Source organism: Protopterus annectens, chromosome 2.part2 (genome assembly GCF_019279795.1).
Source record: "Protopterus annectens isolate FY-2018-M chromosome 2.part2, PAN1.0, whole genome shotgun sequence".
Classification (NCBI taxonomy): Eukaryota; Metazoa; Chordata; order Ceratodontiformes; family Protopteridae; genus Protopterus; species Protopterus annectens.
In genome coordinates this window covers 3,067,470-3,089,119 of record NC_056730.1, presented here as the reverse complement: position 1 = coordinate 3,089,119, position 21,650 = coordinate 3,067,470, and the positions used below count along the sequence as shown (strand labels likewise).

Sequence of the window (21,650 nt, the reverse complement as noted above, 5' to 3'; positions counted from 1 at the left end):
CCTGAAATGTATCACTGCATTACTACATGCTAGCACAGAGTCAGTTAATACAGAAGTGTATTTTATAGACTCTATACTAACAGTCAGGCTCTAGCAGTGTGGCATGCATTTGTCTACTGCTTATTTACTCACAAACGTGTATCTAGCATGGTAATACACTTTGCTAACCAGCGCACAAACCCATTGCTCTTCATGTTATGTAACTGTACATATTATGCCATATTCCTGCTGTTTACTGTCCATTCTCTGTGTATGACATGAAATTACATGTGTGAACATTACGAAGTGAGGCCCTGTCTAACAATATGTCACATATTTACAATACATCCATCTGTTGCCACCCCCCAAGCACTGCATCCCTGGTGTCTCAGTACTGTTTCCACACATATATATCAGTCACAGTGCAAAATGTACTATCAAATGTTGTGTGCAATGCAATGCACATCAATCTGGTAACATGTAGATCTACAGCTATTGACTCATATGCCTAAAAAGACTTATCTGCAAGGCTAGGGAAGGAATCAGCATGGACCATATCCAGAGGGACATAGGTGACCTTTAACACACTCGACCCTACCCATGTTGTTTTTGTTAATGGTAGATCTTCTTCATTGAACATTGTGGACTTCTTGGACACTGACCCCACAGATCTGGATAAGGGATAACAGGACATACCACCTATGCTAATTTATCCAAGGCCTTGAAAACTATCCCCCATTCATGTGTCATAGTGAAGATCTCCCATGTAGGAATTAAGCCATATAGTAGTACAGGGATAGGTAACTGGTTCACTGACATAACACACAGTCTCAACGTTGGGAATTGCACCTCCACCAGTAGCCAATTACCATTAGAATACCACAAAGATCTGTGCTGGGCCCTCACCTATTTGCAAACTACTTCCCTGATGCACTGACAATGTTAGATGGCCTGTGGTTTACCATGTTTGCAGATGACTGGTAACTGGATGTGTGACACCTACACACTGGCCCAGCAATCAAAGAGCCTCAATCCTCACCACTAACACTGGTGAGGAGTGTCTATATAGGGAAATGATAATAAATACACACACAGTAAAGTACAATTTCCCTTAAGAACACACAGAGATCACAGTCAGTCTGGGGCTGGTTTCTCCCTTTCTATCCAAGTCCCCAATAAGAATCCCCACTGGCACAGCTATAGGGTCCAGATCTCAGCCTAGTGGGCAAGCTAAAACCTCCAGCACCCTCTCTGTCCAACCAGTGCTTGGTGTCTATGCCCAAGTAGCTGACACACACACACACACTTTGAGATAAGAGTTATATACAGCCACACAGACACTCCTGGGGAATGCTGGTACAGGTTCTCCAGCTGTGCCCCTTTTACCCAGACTATATGGTAGAAATCACTGCCACCACCCAGCTAATATTTGTCAGCTGCTCAAGGCCCTTATTAAAGGGTGTCCAATTCTTCTTCTTCTTCTTCTTTAGGCTATTCCCGGTTAGGGGTCACCACAGTGGATCACCTGTCCGCTCATGATTGGCAGTAGAGTTTTACAGTGTCGAGTTGCCAACCCAGCACCCAACCTTCCACAGAAAGCACACACATGCACACACTCATGCCTAGGGCCAATTGAGAGTATCCAATCCACCTACAGCATGTCTTTGGGATGTGGGAGGAAATTGGAGCATCCAGAGGAAACCCACATGACCACAGGGAGGACATGCAGACTCCACACAGAAGGCACCCCAGCCGAGGATTGAACCAGAGAACCTCTTGCTGTGAGGTGGCAATGCTAACTGCTGCACCACCATGGCTGCCCTAAAGGATGTCCAATTATTATGGTGCAATATTACTATCCAAATGATAAGTGTGACTGAATAGCAAAGCTTATTGGAGTGACTTGGCACAGTATCACTATATACATGCAATGTACTCTTAGAGCTTAAATTATCTCTACACAGAACAGCTACAGTTGAAAGGTTTAAAAATATTTAATAATAAATAATAAAAACACAAGAAATACTTCTTACTACACTGTGCTATTCAAGAGTTCAGAGATCACAGGAAAATGCTTAAAATAATACAGTAGAATAGTTCTTACATCAACACAGAAAAACACTTAGACTAATCTTCCTATTTCCTAGCTATTTCTAAGAGAAACACTAAAGTCTAAGATCCTACTTGCATATAGATACAGGCAATTCTGGTGATGTTGGATGTTCTCAAGATAAATGCTCTAATGCTCTCATTCTTTCTGTCCTTAAATTGATAACACAGTACTACTGATTCATTTCAGATTACATCATTTCTTTTTGGTTCCTAGGCTAACAGACTCTCAGAAGTTAATGGACCCTTTGATCTTGCAGCTGGTCAGGAACCAGAGCAATAAAAGAAATTATACATGGAAATTCTAGCCATTAACTCTGGCCTCAAAACAATAGGCAGAATTCCTTCATTCAGACATATTGGCTCTGAATTTTGGCATCCAAGAATTGAATTGTCAGCTTTGTTACAGCAGAGTGCACTGTTGTTACATTTTTGCAGTTCCACATTTAACACCATTTTCCCATTTAAGAGAACAAGCCTGTGGCTTATATTAATATTTACAAATGACAGAATTATATACAAATTTCTATCTGGCTAGGCTAGCAGCCTTCACCTATCCTCACAGGATGCACTAATATAGTGTCCCCCAGTGATGGCAACATATTACAGAAGGGGCTGCCACACACAAATGATTGGTGCCAAACTCATGGACTCAACTTTACAGAATACAATGGCTCATTGTCCCCTTTGGCAATGAAGTACTCCTGCTAATTATAATATACATAGCACCCCTCTAAGCTCAAACACAGTGATGTGAGACTTGGGAACACATGTTGATAGCAATCTACACTTTCATCGCTATATGTCCATAGTGGTGACACATACATTCTGCATTACACAAGTCATACATATGGACATCACATCCAAGACCAAGGTGGTCATACCTCATCTGTACTCTACCTTTATCAGACCACTAATTGAGTACAATGCTCTTTTCTGTCTGTGCCTCACCAGACACCTGCAGCAATTGGAGAAAACACAGGATTGTGCCTGGGAGACTCCATGGCCTCCAAACATGACATACATTGAAAGACTGAAAGACCTGTCAGTGTACTCAGTATCATGCAGGCTGCTGAGAGGTGACCTATGCCTCCCTCCAGAGCAGTCTCAGACCCTGCCCTACTGGAAATGCTGGACATCTGCAAATCAAATGGGACAAGAATAACCTGGTCCAGGGTTCTCAACCTAGCCTGTGACATAAACAGAACATGCTGGAGAGATAGATATATCTCTCAACAACTCACACTTCTCTATAATAGGCTCCCACTACATGTGAATCAGTGCTACTCAATGACCCTTTTCAAATGCAACCTTGATTACTGGCTGGGTGATTGTAAAGTCACCTGTGGGGTTGCACCTATATGTGTCATGGACAGGGCCAGTTGGTGCTGCTCACAAAATTGTTCTGCTAACAATGACCATCCAACTATGCTCAATAAGGCTACTTGTGTTTTTACACAGTTAGGCTTCACAACATCGTAGGGCTGTTAAGTTAATAGCCTCCTAAGAACATATGAAGCTATGCGCCTATGCAGGTCTCCCAGCATTTTGTCTCCCATGTGGTCTACTGATGTCATCTACTATAATTTCATCTGCAGTCTTGTAAAAGTCAGAATTGTGCCATGGCATTGTATAATGTATTGTAGTCTGTGTACTTAGGTAAGTGTTCTGTTCTCACTGTAGTCAACTGTGTGTGTGTGTGTGTGTGTGTGTGTGTGTGTGTGTGTGTGTGTGTGTGTGTGTGTGTGTGTGTGTGTGTGTGTGTGTGTGTGTGTGTGTGTGTGTGTGTGTGTGTGTGTGTGTGTGTGTGTGTGTGTGTGTGTGTGTGTGTGTGTGTGTATCTAGCCAGAAGACCACAAGTGTGTATCTTGTAGTTACTGCTCCACACCCATAAACTGACAGTATTTTGATACTTGCACATACCTACACATCCATTTGATGCAGGCCTCCGAACTTCTTTTCTCCAACATGCACTGCTGATGTCATTCACTATAATTTGGCCTGCAGCCATGTAAAAGTCAGACTTGTGCTATGGTGTGTGAGTAAAGTACTGTGTTCTGTAGTCTGTATACTTAGATAGGTAGGGGTTCTATTTTGACTGCAGTCAACTGTGAGTGTGAGCTGTTGCTTGATATTACAACGAGCATTTTACACCAGAATGTGGTACACTGTTATATTCTCCTTAACAGACACTGCTAATATCATCAGCTATATTAGATTTTTGGATATGCAGTACTCAACCAGGGCAGGTCAGAGACTGGCCTGGAGGCCAGGCAGAAGTCACCTCATCCTATACAATAAAGATTACAGTGACATGGCTTTTAATCTGTCTACATACATCATGGCATGATTTGTAGGCTATGTCTTATGTTACTGAGAAAGTCCTGAGGTCTCTCTAGCTGCTACATGTGTCTGGTGAAGTACACAAAAAAGAGAGCATTATACTCTATTAGTGTTGCGATGAGGTTTAACTACGGTGCTGTCATATATTTATTTATTTATTTATTTCAGTTTGATTACTGGGGAAGTCCACTGGGCCAAAAAGTGCCCATTTTCAGTGGAGGCCCGGGGAGAAAAGCTCCAAGAACAGTATAATACAATATAGGTTACAGAATGCAAATAAAGATTACAAAGTAAAAATACATGCAATATAGTTTGTAAAAACAAGTAGGGTTTATACATTTGAGAGTTGCAGAGAACTTGAGGCAGATTTTTTTTTTTGAATCAATATTTATATGCTTACAGTCACTTAAAGTCTGTTAGTTGTAGGTATTTTGAGAAATTAGAATAAGTATGAGAGTATAGTGGAGTAGGAGTAGGAGTGCTTGGTTAGGGGTCGCTATGGAATTTAAGTGAGGTGAAAGCAGGAGCATTTCCATTTGGAGGATAGGTGAAGAAAAAGTTGAGTTTTGAAGGATTCAGTGTTGGGTATAGTCCTAAGTGAAGTAGGCAGAGAGTTCCATTTTTAAAAGTTGAGTTTTGAAGGATTCAGTGTTGGGTATAGTCCTAAGTGAAGTAGGCAGAGAGTTCCATTTTTTTACCTAGTGAGAAGGAGAGTAAAAGCTGGCCAGCTGGTCGTTTTGGTTTACTAATGGAGATTAGGTTTTGGTTTTAGGATCTCAGTGATCTGTTAGGGATGTATGGAGGAAGGACGTCCTTTAAGGCTGGGCATTTATTAGGGGAGAATATTAGTTTGTGAGAGGTGGTTAGTTGTAGATAGTCTAGGTGATTAGGGAGTTCTAGCCACTTCAGAGAACGAAGGCTGTGGCAGTGGTGACTTGATGTTTTGGATTTGGTGGCAAATTTAGAGATCTTATTATAGCAAGCTTTGAGCTTAGAGGTGTTGGTAGCAGACAAGTTGGTTAGGAGAGGGGCTCCATATAGAAGGGAAGGTAGGAGGAAGGATGTTGCCAGGGTATGCCTAGTGGAGTTTGAAAGGAAGTGATTGTTCCTATATAGCATACCTAGCTTTTGGTGGGTTTTCTTTATGTTATGTTGTATGTGAAGATCAAATTTGAGGTGTTCGTCTATGGTGATGCCAAGGAGTTTTGCAGAGGGGACCACTTCAATGGCAGTGTTAGTTTGGCTGAGAACATTGAAAGTGTTTTTGTCCACAGAGGAAACTTTGGAGGGGAGAAAAATTAGTATTTTGGATTCATTGGAGTTAAGAGAAAGGTGGTTTTGGTGCATCCAGTTCTCTGTGGTGGTAAAGGCTAATTGGGTTTTGGTCTGGAGTTCAGGAAGGTTTGGGGCAGAGCAAACCAAGGTAGAGTCATCTGCGTATTGGATGACTGTGGTGTCAGGGATGAAGATGTGAAGGTTGTTTATGAAGATGTTGAAGAGCATGGGTCCAAGGATGGATCCCTGAGGAACGCCAGTAGATGTAGGCAAAAAGGAAGAGAATGAGTTCTTCCATTTGACTGCTTGAGATCTGTCAGATAGGTAACTGGAGAACCAGGAAAGAGTGTTTGGAGAGAGCTTGAGATTAGCCAGATGATGAAGAAGGTGTGTGTGGGAGATGGTGTCAAAAGCTTTTGAAAGGTCTAGCAGTACTGTGGATACAATGAGTCCAGAGTCTCGAGCTTGATTGATAGTTTCTAAGAAGGATAGTAGTGCAGTTATAGTACTGTGGCCAGGACGGAAGCCATGCTGTGTGGGTGTAAGGAGGTGATTTTGAATAAGATAGGGTAAGAATTGGTGGTGGACACATTTTTCTAGAATTTTAGATATTGGAGAGAGTAGGGTGATAGGGCGGAAGTTAGAAATAGAGGTGTTTTTGCCTCCTTTGTGAAGAGGTAGGATGTAGGCTGAACGCCAAAGTTTGGGTACGTATGACTCAGTTAAGGATCTATTAATCAGAATACTAATTGGAAGGGTGATACCTTCAGCTGCATGTTTGAGGAAGGAAGGGGGAATGTTGTCAGGGGTGTTAGAACCTGGCTTTAGCTTGGAGAGAAGCTTTTTTATAAAAGATGTGGATACAGGTTTGAGATGGAAATTGAGGGGATTATTGTTTGGGTTGCTGGGTGGAGAGGAAAGGAAGTTAGGTGGGTTGTTATTAGGAAACGTTATGGTTAGTTTAGCTATGGATTCAGTGAAGAAGGTATTGAAGTGGGAGCTGAGTTCACTGTCGGATAAATTAGGGTTGGAGCAGGGGTTGCATTGAGATCCGGGATGAAGAAGGAAATTGACTGATTTCCAAAATTGTTTAGGGTTTTTATTGTTATTGGACTGAAGTTTAATATAGTAGTTTTCTTTGTCTTTGGTAATGAGTTTCTTTACTTGGTTGCGGAGTTGGGTGTATAGAAGTAAGGTAGAGGATAGTTTATTTTTCGGGTAGAGCTTTCAGGACTTGTCTCTGTGACGCATGATTTGTTTAGTTTCTTTGGTCAACCATGGTGCAGAGTTAGTTTTGATTCCCTTATTTCTTAGAGGAGCTAGGGAGTTGAGAGTATCTAGGAAGATGGAATTGAAGTGTTCAACAGCATTGTCAAGTGGGAGGATATTTAGAGGTTGCCAGTTGATTTGTTTGAAGATGTTAGAGAAAATTAAGGGGTTAAAGTTACTGAGGTTATGAGTTTGAGTGTAGAGGTGTTGGTGTTGGGTGGAGCTGTTTGATCGATGGATGAAGGCAGGGAGATGGTCACTGAAGGTGTCAGAGATAGTTCCACTGAGAGTGATTTTGTTTGGATGGGAGACTAGAATCCAGTCTAAGATGGACCCTGGAGGGTGGTTCTTGTTAGGGCGAGTAGTTGAGGAGATTACTTGGGTGAAGTTTAGAAGGTTAATGGAAAGTGAGGGTGATGGTGAGTTGATTTTATTCCAGTCGATATTGACATCGCCTAGAATATATGTTTCATATTTTATTTGAGTTGAGGACCAGTATAGAATATCTTCAAGGGTGGAGATATTGTTGCCAGGGGATATATATAAGGATATGAAGCAGATATTCTTGTGTTTATTTAATCGGAGAAGGCTAACTGTGATTTCGGAGTTTGTGAAATTAGGGGTAGGAATTTGAAGGGGTATTAGAGAGAGATGATTAGAGTAAATTATGGCAGAGCCGCCACCTTTTTTGTTTAAACGGTCACTTCTGAGGATGTGGTAACTGGGAGGTAATATTTCAGAGTCAGTGGTATAGGGTTTTAGCCAGGTTTCAGAGATGGCTAGGATGTTGGGTTTATTGTGATTAATCCAGGCTTGTAGATGGTGACATTTGTTGCTAAGGCTCTGGGCACTGATAGTGAAGATTTTCAGAGTATTAAGGGGGGAAGTGGAAGGGGGACAGGAAGGGTGGGGAGTGTTATTTGTTGTAGGTGAGGAGGAGGATGGAGGGATGGAGTAGTTTGTACTGGGACAAGGGCCAGGGTTAGGATGAATGTCTCCAGATAAGGCTAGGACATTGCAGGTGAACAGTTTTGAACTGTAAAGTTTGTATAGTAGGTATTTGTTAGGGTTTAGCAGAGGTTTCAGAGAGAGAGTTTTAGTTGAGGTAGAGAATAGTTTGGGATGAAAAAGGTGTAACAGGTAGGGTGGAATAAGGGAGGAGCATATGGAGTGAAAGTGAAAGAGTTCAAGAGGTAGTAGTTGGGGTTTAGGGGTAGTTTGAGTAGGACATAGGAGAGGAGGAGCTTTATGGGAGTATGAAGTAGCATGATAAAGAGTTATTAGTAAGATGAGAAGGGAGCAGGGGAGTTGAATAGTTAAGGGGAGCTGGTAGGGCATGTTAAGATAAGGTAGGGTAATATACAGACAGGAGAAGAATAGTAATGTATGTTAGTTGAGAAGGGAAAGGTCAGAAGTGAATGGAGAGAGTTAGATTTTGAAGGAAAGGATAAAGGGAAAAAGTGTGTAGGGGTAGGAAGAGAGTAGGGGGGAGGATTAGCAGTGGGAGTGGCAAATGAGGTGGGGTTTTTCTTGATTGGAGAATAGGGGAGGGGTAAGTGGGAGAGGACTGTGATTGGGTAGTAGGTTAGGTAGATGGAGTTTGTTAGGTATATGTGTAGATGTGCTGGGGCGGGTGGAAATTGGGGACAGGGTAGGGGAGCGGAGTGAGCCCGCAGGGCGAACGGAGCGGGATACACCCAAGGAAGGCAGGCAGCAGGAGCAGTGTGAGAACAGTCAGTCTGGTGAAAGTAAGTACTGAAGGAGGTAAGCAGGGTAGTAATTGGGAATCTAGGGGTGCAGGTACAATGGGATGGAGAAGACAGAGACCAGAAGTGGAGAAGGGTAAAACTATTACTTAGCAATAAGGGAGAGAAACCTATTGATCTATAGCATTATGGTGCAAGGGAAGGATTAAAGGAAAAGGGGTTAAAGATGGGTAGACACTGCCACCTAGTGGACAGAACCTGGTTATGTAAAGTGAGGGACCACTAAAGCAGGTAGATAGGAGATGGAGGAGAGGTAGCTCTGAAAAGGAGCCTGGGATGAGGTAGGTTTAAAGGGAGTTCACAGTGAGAATTGCGTGGCTGCAGGCTATTCTGGCTGGGATCCCTTACTAGCACCAGGCAAGTGATAACAATGTCACAAGCAAAATTTGCAGTAAGGATAGTAGCATGTTACATACTTTCTTGGATCCTTTAACTCTCTCTTCTGGGAGAAGGACACAGTCCCTGTAGGGAGTCAGGCGAACAGGGTAAGATTTGTATCCCGGTGTTGGCCTTGGATCTCCAGAAAAGCTGGTCCAGGAGGCAAAGTGAGTTAGGAGAAGAGAGTTGGAAAGCTGGGGAAAAATAGAGAGGAAGGCGTTTGTAAAACTGAGAAGTTAAGGATAATGCTTTACTTACAGAATATGAGAAGTGCAGATTGCCAGCAGTGAACATATATAAACAAGCATCAATACATCATGATCAAGTTCTTTACTAAACAAATATATAGGTCCCTGCAGAACAGTTTAGAAGGAAAAAAATCATCAATTTGTAGCAATTACTTAACTAAGGCACAGAGCATCTTAAACTAGATTCAGTATTAGGAAAAATAGAAACAATGTAATTCATGCGATATATAAGCAGTTTCAAGAAGGTGCGCTTAACCCACAGACAGTAAGGATTTACATTTTACACACTCACAGTGCCACTAATTCTTGATTCAATAACATGATAAGTTAAAATCAAAATGAACCCAGCATTACATAAGCATGTCCATCAAATCACACCTTGGCCAAAAGACATGTACTGAAGTAGACACCAATTTCAAGTTCAGAAATGGGTATTTATAGGTGTTAGTAAGCACATTTTATCCTAAGATCTCTGTACAATGGCATGACTTATGATGTGTGCAACATAGACTTTCAATACCAGTGTGAACACTTGGTAGTCAAAGTTCAGATTGCTATCTACATGTGTTCCCAATGCTTATATCACTGTGTTTATGCATAACAGAACTGTTGTCAATACTGTTATTAACATGTAATTCCACTTTTCAGATAGACAACATTACAAGCATGCATTTCTGTATTTATTTGTAGATCATGTGCCTTTGTCACCATTCAGTTTTCTGTGTTAGCTCCTCCTGTAGTATAACGCCATTGATTGACTCAATGATTGCACCCAGTATGCAAGAATCAGCAAACTTGGTAAGCCAAAGGCCATGAACCAAAGGCCATACACTTTAGCCTGAACTGTCAAGAAAGAGAATTCAAACAGTGAAGGGCCAAGCACAGATTCCTAGTGTTTGCCAGTGCTGACAGCTCTGCTGGTACAGGTTGATTCAGCAACTTTCACATGATGTGTTTTGTCTGTGAGCAATTGATTACCCATTAACTGACATAAGGGTTAATCCCCAGCTTGGATGTTTTCTCAATGATACCTGCATGGGAGATTGTCATGATCCTAGGCCAGATCACAAAAGGCAGTATCCACTGTCTTACCTTCATCTAGGCTTATCACATGGAATCAATGAGCTGCGACAACATCACAGGTCACCTATGGCGTGACTCAGCAAATACACCTTTCTGATACGGTTGAAGCCACAGTTCAACACATCGTCCACATGGCCTATGTTCCCATACAAGGGTGCACATGAGCATTGCAGCCCCCTGATTTAGGGAGACAGCACCTGACGTATGCATGTATAGAGACATCCTGACTCTCCTCAACTGTGAGGTAGACCAACATGTCTTCATGGACCTCTTCTACTTGTACACTAGTAATACTTCAGGTGTGTGCAACAGATATGTGTGAGTTGTTAATGCTACATCAAATCTGTTACATCTGATAGATGTCCTCAGAGAGGTCATCAAGGGAATGCATGATGACAACAGTACCGTCTTGTGGAATTTGACCAGGTCAAGGCATTTGACTGAAAGCCACACTGAGGTATTCAATCAACACTATCATATGTGGCCATAAACAGCTGTCACCAAATGGCAGTGTATAACATATGTGGCATCTCACTATGTTGAAATGTGTAATGTGACCTATAAGTTAGGTCTAATGATCAGTTCGGTACATCAGGGGTGTCTGCTAGGCCCTTTCCTGCCCATTAGTTAAGTGATGGACATCATAGATACATACACATGCTGTGTCCAAATAGTTGCCTGAAGGACTACAGATTGTGGGTAATCTTTGACTCCAACTGTGATATTAGTATAATACAGACAGTATCAACACATACCAAAAACTCCTGCCACAGCCATGCACTGATGAGACACATGGAGGGATTTGTTGAATCAGGAAAGAAGCACACCACCCAAGTATAATGTGGACATCACACCATATAATCAGACCAATAAGTATGTGACCCATGTCCTGGGGTAAATGGTAAGTGGTACCTCCACCAGCATATGGTTACAGTGTTGACTACTCCCTTGAATGTAACACAAGTACTGGGCATGTGAAGGACATGCACATCAGAGACTATAATACCTTCATGGTTCCGAGCCTTCATCACACCAATGACTGTGTACAATGCACCCTTCTTCATATACCTCCCTACACATCTTCTAGTGATGTGTAACTGAATTAGGTTCATAGGTTAGTACTAGGCTAACTGCACTTGTGGGCCATTTTAAGCCTAGACAATTGTGAGAATCAAACCCTGCAACTTGTGTTTGTAAGGTAAACACCCTAACCATTATGCCAACCTCCCATACTATAAAGGTTTCCATGCCAAAACCCGGGATTGAACCAGGGCCCTTTAGATTTTCAGTCTAACACTCGCGCAAATGAGCTATTTTGGCTAGCATACCACCTTTGTCATAGTGAGCTGTCACACAGCTTATTGGCCATACCTAGGTATGCTTTCTGTGGAATATAAATGACTGTCTGATGGTGCAGAACACCAATCAATTTGTTACACCAGATGCATGTGTGCTACTGTTCTGCTTGTGCACACACTACATCCATAGGTGTTTGGCAACATTAATGGCATACAGGTACAGCAGTGTCCCTCCTACCACCTGCATCAGATGCTACAGTGCCAGGTCAGTGTGCATGGTTACCCTCATAGAGTGTGGATGTATCATAATAGTTGTTCGAGTGTGTTGTACAAACTCATCTCTTATACCTCTACATCACATATCTTATATCAAAGGCATGGGATTACTGGTGGCATTATTCTGATATTGTCCATGAATGTGGTTGGTTATTGTAATGTTTTCCATGATCCTTTAACTGTAGCCACCTTGCTGGGGACCTCTGCTGAGAGTATACTCATATTCAGGCATATCAGTTTGCACAGTTTCACAGTATACACCCTACCTCAATTGCACATGACATCACTGATAGATGTCCTCCGTATTATTCACGTAAGGTCACTTATCTCACAGAGACATCCTCCCCATTGTTATGTCATCTTGTATGACAGTCACATATATCATTTTAACTGTACAGTCCGTACTGTACAATATAGATATGTGTTTGGTGTTGCTGCTACAGCTATATTCTACTGACATGCCTTCCTCTGCTGTATGTGAGGGAGTTTCACCTGATCTCTTTCCTGTTCTCATTCCTACAATTCATCTGTGTGTCCCTATTCAACGCACACTTCCCCCGAGTGATCATTTTACACAGCAGTCCATGTCCTGTTACAGATCATTAACACAGCTTCAGTACAGAGTGTCAGGAATGTGATATCACAATACTCTGCACTGTAGGTACACTGTCCTGTACTGTGTTTGGACCATATTACTTCACATTCATACCTCTCAACTGTCCAGATATTTCCAGGCTATCCAGATGTTTTCCTTATCACATTTGTGGCTTTCTGCCATATCACTGGGATGATCTCTCAACTGATGTGACTCAACATTACATACATTTGCGTGCATACCTCTCAATTGTCCTGATTTGTGCAGAATGTCCTTTTTTTATCTTATATTTGTGTTCTTTTCTTCATAACATTTTTGTTTTCTGGCAAATCATCGGAATATCATTGCGGTGTGAAGTCACAAACTGATGACAGACATCTGAGTTTCAAACTTCATGCTCTTCAGAAAATTCAAGCTAATGTACACCCTATTATTCTATCAACTTTCTAAGTCTGGAAGTGCAATATTAAAAATCTGTCCCTATTTTTGGGCTTTTGTCCTCCCATTATATATGCCTTTGTCCACATATATTGCTCAAAGATGATGACAGGTATGTTTGAGTTTCATTCTTCCAAATTTGTATGTGACATCTATGGCAAATATGTCCCTATTTCTGGTTGTGACCCCGCATTATGTTGACTCAGGTGGAGATATGTTTCACTAACAGATGTACAGCTATCTGTGAAGTCCTGGTGGATATTGTGGCATTCCGTGCAAATCCGCAGAATGTAGGTGCTCTAATGTATGCATAATCGTATCTGCATTCACTTACATGGTTTCCTGGGTGGCAACACTGTTGGTAGGTCATGAAGACCATACCCATATTCATTATTTGTGCATTCAGTCTATGGACAGGCTGGAGGAGATGTGTTATCACCGTCAACTTTTATTCCCCCAGAAAGACTTATAGCATAGTTAAAACAGGTTTAAAGGTATATTCATTGCACATCCAGGAATGTGAATATCAATGTCAGACTACTCATAATTCTTCTGCAATGTAAGTCCAATAGTCATTAACTTACTGTGAATAACAGTATGAATTTAAGTTAAATGTTGTCCTTGGATTATAAACAGTATGTTTGATAACTGCATTCTATGTAATTTTTGTGGTTATAACCTTCTTGTACTGTCACTGCTGTTTCAACTACAGGTGATGGTAGCTTTGTAAGTGATTATTACTGACTTTTATTTTGTGCATTGCCTACCCATGTTGTTATTGAATGGGTGCCTATTGTCACAACATTCTGAATGCTGTTGGCAGATATTTATGGCATGTTCTTGAGTTCCATATATCTTGCAATGTGTGATTGTTTAATGCAAAAGTCCATACCATTTCCTATCATTGCTGTGTCAAAAGATACTTGTGTTTTTTTCCGGTCTATCTGACTTGTTATGTGGTATAATCAGGATCATCATTACAGAGCTTTAATTGTGCAGGCAGTACCACATATCTGAGCATGTTACAAACATAGGTAGTGACAGTGATACATTTGTTGAGGAACAGTAATGTGTGTGTGTGTGTGTGTGTGTGTGTGTGTGTGTGTGTGTGTGTGTGTGTGTGTGTGTGTGTGTGTGTGCGCGTGCGCGCGTGTGGTCATAGGATCATAGGATCATAGGAGGTTACTAGGCTAATGGCCTCAGGGCTTTTACAAGCCTAGCCAAGTTCAGGCCATGTTTACAAGGGTGTCTGGTTCAAGCAGGCACTGAAATCAGCACCTGTTGTCCCTGTTCAAGAGGGACACAGGTGGAACCCCTGGGGTGAATTTCTGATTAACCATCCAAATTATGCTTAAATAGGGCAAATGAGAGGCTTATATAACATGAAAAGGAAACCTGTTCCAAAGGTGGGGCAACCTCTGTGAGACAAATCTGTCTCTCCAACAAGTTCTCACATACCAGGTTAAAGTCCTTTCAGCGGGTGACCTGTGTGCCATTTGACTTGCGAATGTGCAGCATTTCCATTAAAGCTGGGTCAGAAATTGCTCTATTTGCAAGACACAGGTCACATCTGAGCAGACCCTGAATAATTTTGTAAGGAACTTTTGTGGTCTCTCCTGTTGTTGCAGGTGTTTGAAAAGGAACATGCCAAAGTGAGTATTGTACTCTATTATTGGCTTGATAAGGGAAGAATACGGTGGGGGGAATTATAACCTCTTTTTTTTCTGGAGGCAATGTCCTTACTTATGAGATGAGCAATATAAAATGCCCTTCTTACCACTGTGGAGACATGGTGATCGATGCTAAGGTTACTGTTGACCTGTGTTCCCAGATCTGTCACCACTGACTGTATGCTTAGGATATTGCTATTGCTGTGGTAGTTTGCAGAAACATTACAATTGCTGAAGGAGATGATAATGCATTTTTTTTTTGTATTAAGTTTAAGACCATGACTTTGGTACCAGTCATTAGTCTGTGTAAGACCTTCTTGAAGGATGTTAACATCACTAGGGGTTTCAATGATTGCTCCCAGTTTGCAGTCATCAGCAAACTTTGTCGGCCATAGTCCTTTACTTTTAGCCTGTACTTCAGAGAAGTATATTCTGAACAGTAGGGTTTCCAGAACCGATCCCTGTGGAACACCACTGGTTACGGGTTTGCTGAAGGAGGCGGAGTCCTGTATTTTGACCGTATGAGTTATATCAGTACACCAGTTTGCAACCCACCTGACAATATATGGTTTGATACCCAGCTGAGTGAATTTATCAATGATGCTTGAGTGGGGGATTGTATCAAAGGCCTTTACTAAGTCTAGGTAGGCTATATACACAAATTTGCCCCCATCTAGGGCTTTGGTGACTGTCTTGAAGAAGTCCACCAAGTTTAACAGGCATGATCCTCCCTTGACAAAGCCAAACTGGGTGGGGTTGAGTGTTTCGCGATTTCCTGTATCTTTGTTAATAAGGTCCATGGTGATTTGTCCCATGGCCTTGTAGATAAGGCTGGTCAGGCTAATGTGTCCATAGTTCCTGGGGTCCATGGATGGACCCCCTTAGTGCAAAGGGATAATGGTAGCTGTTTTCCAATCTGCTGGGATGAAGCCAGTGCTTAGACTCTGATTAAAAAGCTTGTCCAACGGGGCTGCTAATTCCTGTTTTAACCCATGTAGAACACAGCACAGGATGTTGTCTGGAACCATAGAGACTGTATTTTTGGCCTTGGACAGGGCGTTTAACACCTGTTCCTCTGTGATACTAGGTAGGGGACAGGTGTTAGAGATAGTTTGGGATATATGTGGCAGGGACATGGGAGTGAAGGTTTCACTGAACCTGTCAGTCACCAGGCTTACTATATCCACAGGTTCTGTATATGCAGTACCATTAACTATGAGTTCTTCAGATATCTGGGCCTTGCCTTTGAGGTTACAGGTGTAACTAAGGAACACCTTGTGGTTATCCTTCATTAGGGAAACTAATTTGGATTCATAGTTAGCTTTGGAGGACTTCATTAGGAGTCTTATTTGCCTATTTAAGTTGAAGAGCGAGTGTTTCCCGTTTTGAGACCTTTCTTTCCTGCTCTTAATCAGCGATTTCTTTCTCCTGTTGTATAGCCTATTAATGGCAGTTGTCCAGCAGGCAGGTTTGTTTTTCCTAGAAAATCTTGTTTTGGTTCTATCAGGTATAGAAAAGACAATAATATTGTACAGTTACTCTTATAAAGCATTGGGGTATAACTCAGCATAGGTGTCTGTTCCATCAGTGGGAGGAGGGGCTATGAGGCTATTTATGCTGTCACGTAAGAGGTTGCAATTGGCCTTGGAAAAGTTTTTTTAGTCTAGCTGTTGCTAAGGGGAGGGGGGGTCTTGTGTTATAGTTACTTCTAGTGAGACTGATCTGAGGTCAGATCTCATCAGGGATGGCCACACACTGGGGGTGGTGCAGCAGTCCCCCCATGCTGGTGAGCACCAGATCCAGGATGTTTGAGCCCCTTGTGGGTGTGTCAACCCGCTGGTCCAGGGCATTAGAGTTAATGAAGTCCAGGAACCTTTGGGCAAGTGAGTTAGAACACGTATAATTTACCAGTTAATGGATGGTTACAACCAAGGTGTTTGGTTGTATCTTGATTGACTTAAGTAGATTTATGTAGGGTGAGTGAATGTCCTGACTCATGGAGGGGGTCCTTTAGTTGGCAATGACCTGAAAAGGGTTCTACCTACAGTCAATTGCATCTGATATAATTCAAAGGAATCATGCTATTTAACCAATCTAGAGGTATATTTATCTTTAATGAATATTAATACACCGCCTCCTTTAGTTCTCATGCCTAAAGTTTGTAGTCTGAATATGTGGAAGGAAATATAACCTGACATAGCTGGGGTGCTCTCTGCAGCCTTAAACCAGGTCTCTGTGACTGCACAAATGTTAGCATATTCCAGGGTGAGGACTGCTTCCAGTGACTGCAGTTTCTGGTTTAGACTCCTAGCATTTAGCAGCATAACCTTGAGGTTGTTTTTAGAGAGTATTTTTACATCGGGAATTTTGTTCTTCTGACATTGCCTAAAAAAAGGCACTATGGGGTTGGCAAGAGCCTTAGCCAGTAACCGAAATCCCAGGGGTGACAGATGAAGACCATTTCTGGCAAAGCATCAAGGTCTGTCGACCATGTCATCCCAGGCTGACAGATACTGGATTCCCTGTGAATGACACCAGAAACTAAGCCAATTGTTGAAGTAAATCACTTTTTGTTTGTATTGAGGTATTGTCCTAGGCAAAGGTAAAATGCTGCTTAAGGCTAGGGACATACCTGCCTGATACACATAATCAGAGAGCTCAGTCATGTCTTTCTTCATATAGTCCAGTGAGGTACACCACAAATTGTTCACACCAACATGGACTATAATGGAGTCATAACAGTGCCTGTTGTTGAGAGACTTGAGTGCGTGTGTGATGTGGCAGATCCTGGCACCTGACAGACAGCTGACCGTGACTTTTTCCTTATCCAACCTGTTGAGAGCAACATCTGTATGTCACACAATTGAGTTGATATGACTGAGATGTTTGTTTATGTGTTATGCCTTAGGGGTTTGAATGGTGAGACACTGGTGTGTGATATAGTATGTGTACTGTGTTCTACAGATGATGTATTATGAGAATCATGCTTGTGTTTGTGTTTGGGAGGTCTGTGATGTTTAGGTATGCTTCTGGTAAGGACCTCCACATATGTAGGTTTAGCTGTTGTTGGTTTGGTAGGTGCAGGAGATGAGGTGTGCATGCTGACAACCTGCATAGTATCAGATAAACTGACTGGTGAGTGAGAGTGCCTAGATTCTAGGTTCTTGATATAGATGCATCTCTCACATAATGAATTTGTGTGGGCTAGAAGAAGTGGGTTGTAAGTGTACATGAGGCAATTGCTACATTGCCTCAGTATGCCCATGTCTACCAGGCTGGCTGGAGAAACTGTGGGAAATTGTCCATCCATAATGCTAGGTAAGTTGATGTGGTCAAAAAACAGGGAGAGGACAGGAAGGACCAGGTAAAGTAGAGGACAGGAAAAGTGGACACAAAATATGAAGGGCTAGTGGGTAGGATCTGTGTTGGTACCTCAGGAGCTTCGCTAAATGTATCACTTGTTAGTGATGGAAAATTGTGAGAACTCACCGATGGTGCACCAGCAGAGTACTAAGGGAAAATTTGCAGGCAGAAGTATTTGTGTCTTTAACCGCCAACTGTGCCCACCTCTGCTTGGCAGTGTGTGTTGTGCAAACAAGCAAAAACCCATGCAAACACAGTGCTTATGTAACAAATGCATACTAATGACTGATATCTCCATAAATGCACATGTAATAATAGTTGTACACTAAAATTGTAGATGTCACATGCTGTCACTGTCATTTCAAATGTTCACTTGTTCTAAACTTTTCTATTCCATTCCAATTATATGTAGTGCTGTCAGCCATTAACCAATTTGCATTGCTCATCGTATTCACATATACCTTTTAAGTGTACCTCGGCTTGTTCTCCTTACAGTATATCTAGAATAAACATATTTTATTCATGGGATGTCAACATGACACATTACTTACACATACAAATACATTATAGTAGAAAAGTAATTTTCATTTTGACACCTCAACATAAATGTCTAAGGCACATATTGAGTTAGAAATAGTGGGCCATATACATCAGTATTTTTGTCAGAGTTTGTGAATGGCATTGTTGTAAGGCCTAAAAAACAAAGATGTGGAAGGTGTGGAAGAGTGCCCCCATAAAAAAAAAAAAAAACATTGTTTTAAGGCTTATAAGTCAATTGAGTTATAGCTATTAGTATCACAGTGAACTTACAATCTAACAAGTCTTTTGAAATGGAGATCCACTTCAGTGCTGCATGTCATAGCATTGCCTTGTGATGACATGATATATGTGTCTGCTGCATGTCCACTTGTGTGTTTTGCATGCATACTAATGGCTGATATCTCCATAAATGAACATGTAATAGCAACATTTTGTCTGATAAACTAGGTATGGCATATGGCGTGTCACATAATGTACTGGAGTAATATATTGACACTGCATGATGGGTGATGGACACAGTGGTCCACACATGGCCTTCTATTCATATCATTAGTATAGGAATAATTGAATATGGGGAATGTTGCATGATCATGGCAGTACACCTGCTATCATCACAATCTTGTTGATATACCTTGAGCAAACATGTCACATGCCCTGTCTCATATGTTTTGATTATGATAATGGCATATCATATACTACCTTTAACATAATGTAAGTGCACATCTGATTGTGGTTTATGATAGACCTGTTTTGCACATGATTGTGATGTCAAATACCCTTTTGTACATTGTTATTGATTTACACAGTAGATATTGAATGCAATTATCATGCTGGCTGGCAGCAGTACAATTGTAAGCAAATTAAGGTGACAAAATGCATTTCAACCCATATGGTGTTACAGTTGCATGAAGTCATCCAATAATGTAATATCATTTACAGAAAAGTTACCACATGTAGATTATGTCAGTTTGTATGATATGTTATATATTCATTGCTTTTTGGGAACAACTATTATGTATTTATGTTTTTTTCCTGTGTTGAACATTGAGTGAGTGTGAGACATATTGGTCAGTCCTACATATGTGCAGTGTTATTTATATTAATAACGGTGTCTGTGACACCTGTCATATTATGTTTGCATGACAGTATATTTCAATGTGATAATCAAATGTACTGTTGTTGTTGTGTGCCTGTGTATCTTGCTGTTTAACAAATGTGCTGTTGTTGTGTACCTGTGCATCTTACTGTTTAACAAATGTACTGTTGTTGTGTATTTGTGTATCTTGCTGTTTAACAAATGTACTGTTGATGTGTACCTGTGCATCTTGCTGTTTAACATATGTACTGTTGTTGTGTACCTGCACATCTTGCTGTTTAACAAATGTACTGTTGTGAACCTGCACATCTTGCTGTTCAACAAATGTATTGTTGTGTACCTGCTCATCTTGCTGTTTAACACTTGCACATTATTGTGTTTTTCTCATTTGTACACAGACATGTCTATAGCCGTCAGCAATCCACTATACCCATGTCTCATGCATCTGACATTTGCTTCGATACAGCTTTGGAGGACTTCTACACCACCCTAGGTGGTGGACACATGCATGTGCAATGTATCTCATTAGACAGGGTTTCCTGCTTTATCCCATGCCTACTTTTTGTTGCTGGCATTTCCTCACTGATGTGGGCCAGTGATGTCCATCTCTCTTCCTCTTTTCAGCTTTGGCTTATATATTACACATATGCAGGGCATATACTATGTAAATGTTTTTCCATTCCTCTGTATTATCATTATTGTCATGTAGCTGTGTTGTTTCAATAGTACCTTGTGCCAACGTGTTGGGCATCAGACACATGCATGGCATATGCACGAAAGATGATGGCAACTGATATGATTCCATCATTGTTCATGTTATACTTGAGTGTTGAGCATTAACCAGAAATGTGTTTGTTTCTTTCCTATGCACAGGCTGCCATTCATTAACTGCTATTACTCATATATGTCTCACCATTTACGTAATATTCCTTGTCATTCGTGTGTGCATGTGTGCTGACATTTCTTTCTGATTGGATCATGTTATTCCATTGCATGTGACACATATACATTAAATACCTGACAACCCATCTGTGTTATCTCTGACATGGCATATGTCTTCGACATATAGATCCCATTTTGCCAAATGTTTGAGTTATGCACACTTATTTGTGTATTAGACAGCCACATTTTTGCTTTGATAAAGTACTGCTGTTTGGCACTGTGTATAGTTATTTGCCTTTCACATGCAGGGTTGGAGGTTCTACTGTGATCTCTGGTTGTCTTCTCCTGCATTTTGTTGCCTTTATTTGCTTACAGCTGTACTGTTGCCAGCCAACATGATGATTGCATTCACTATCTACTGTGTATTGCAATGAGTGCATTCCCCACTTAGTATTCCATAACACACACTTACCATCTATCATACTGTCAAAGGAAAAATATACTTTAAAAATGATCAAAACACAGTAGGTTCAGGTTAAGGCACTTTAATCTTGCAGCAAGGAGACAAAAGCGTGCTAATACAGAGTTTGTCTAACCAGAAACAGGAAATACTTTCATTTTTATACATTCTTAAACTGGTTATGTCCTACCATGCTGACGTTACAGATTACCACCTTTTTCATCATCATCTGCTGACCATCTTTCCCATGAATTTCTGCTGATTTATCAGTTTTTATGTGAAACTTCCTGAGGAAAACAACATGGCCTTGATTACTCCCAGTTAGATACATGTTATGTTACCATTCAAGATGCTATGGCTAATTCAAGCACAATGCTAGCAGTTCATTTCTCTAATAAGCCTTTGTCTACTTTATCTCTAAGTTACTACAGCTGCACAGGTTCCCATCCTTTGAACAGAGCTGTTTGTCTAAAATCATTACATTTACAGAATAAAGCATTGTTCATTCATTCGTTCCTGACCTAGCAGATAAACACCTGCTTCTTAAGTACATTTCCAAAAGGCATAAACATGAATATTGCT

At 41.2% G+C, this 21,650-nt stretch overlaps 1 non-coding gene across 1 annotated transcript; it reads right to left on the bottom strand.

The window, feature by feature from the left end:
* Positions 1 to 11,697: 11,697 nt before the first annotated feature.
* TRNAF-GAA lies at positions 11,698 to 11,770 on the bottom strand. The gene has a single exon. It is a non-coding gene; the product is annotated as a tRNA-Phe (tRNA).
* Positions 11,771 to 21,650: the final 9,880 nt, after the last annotated feature.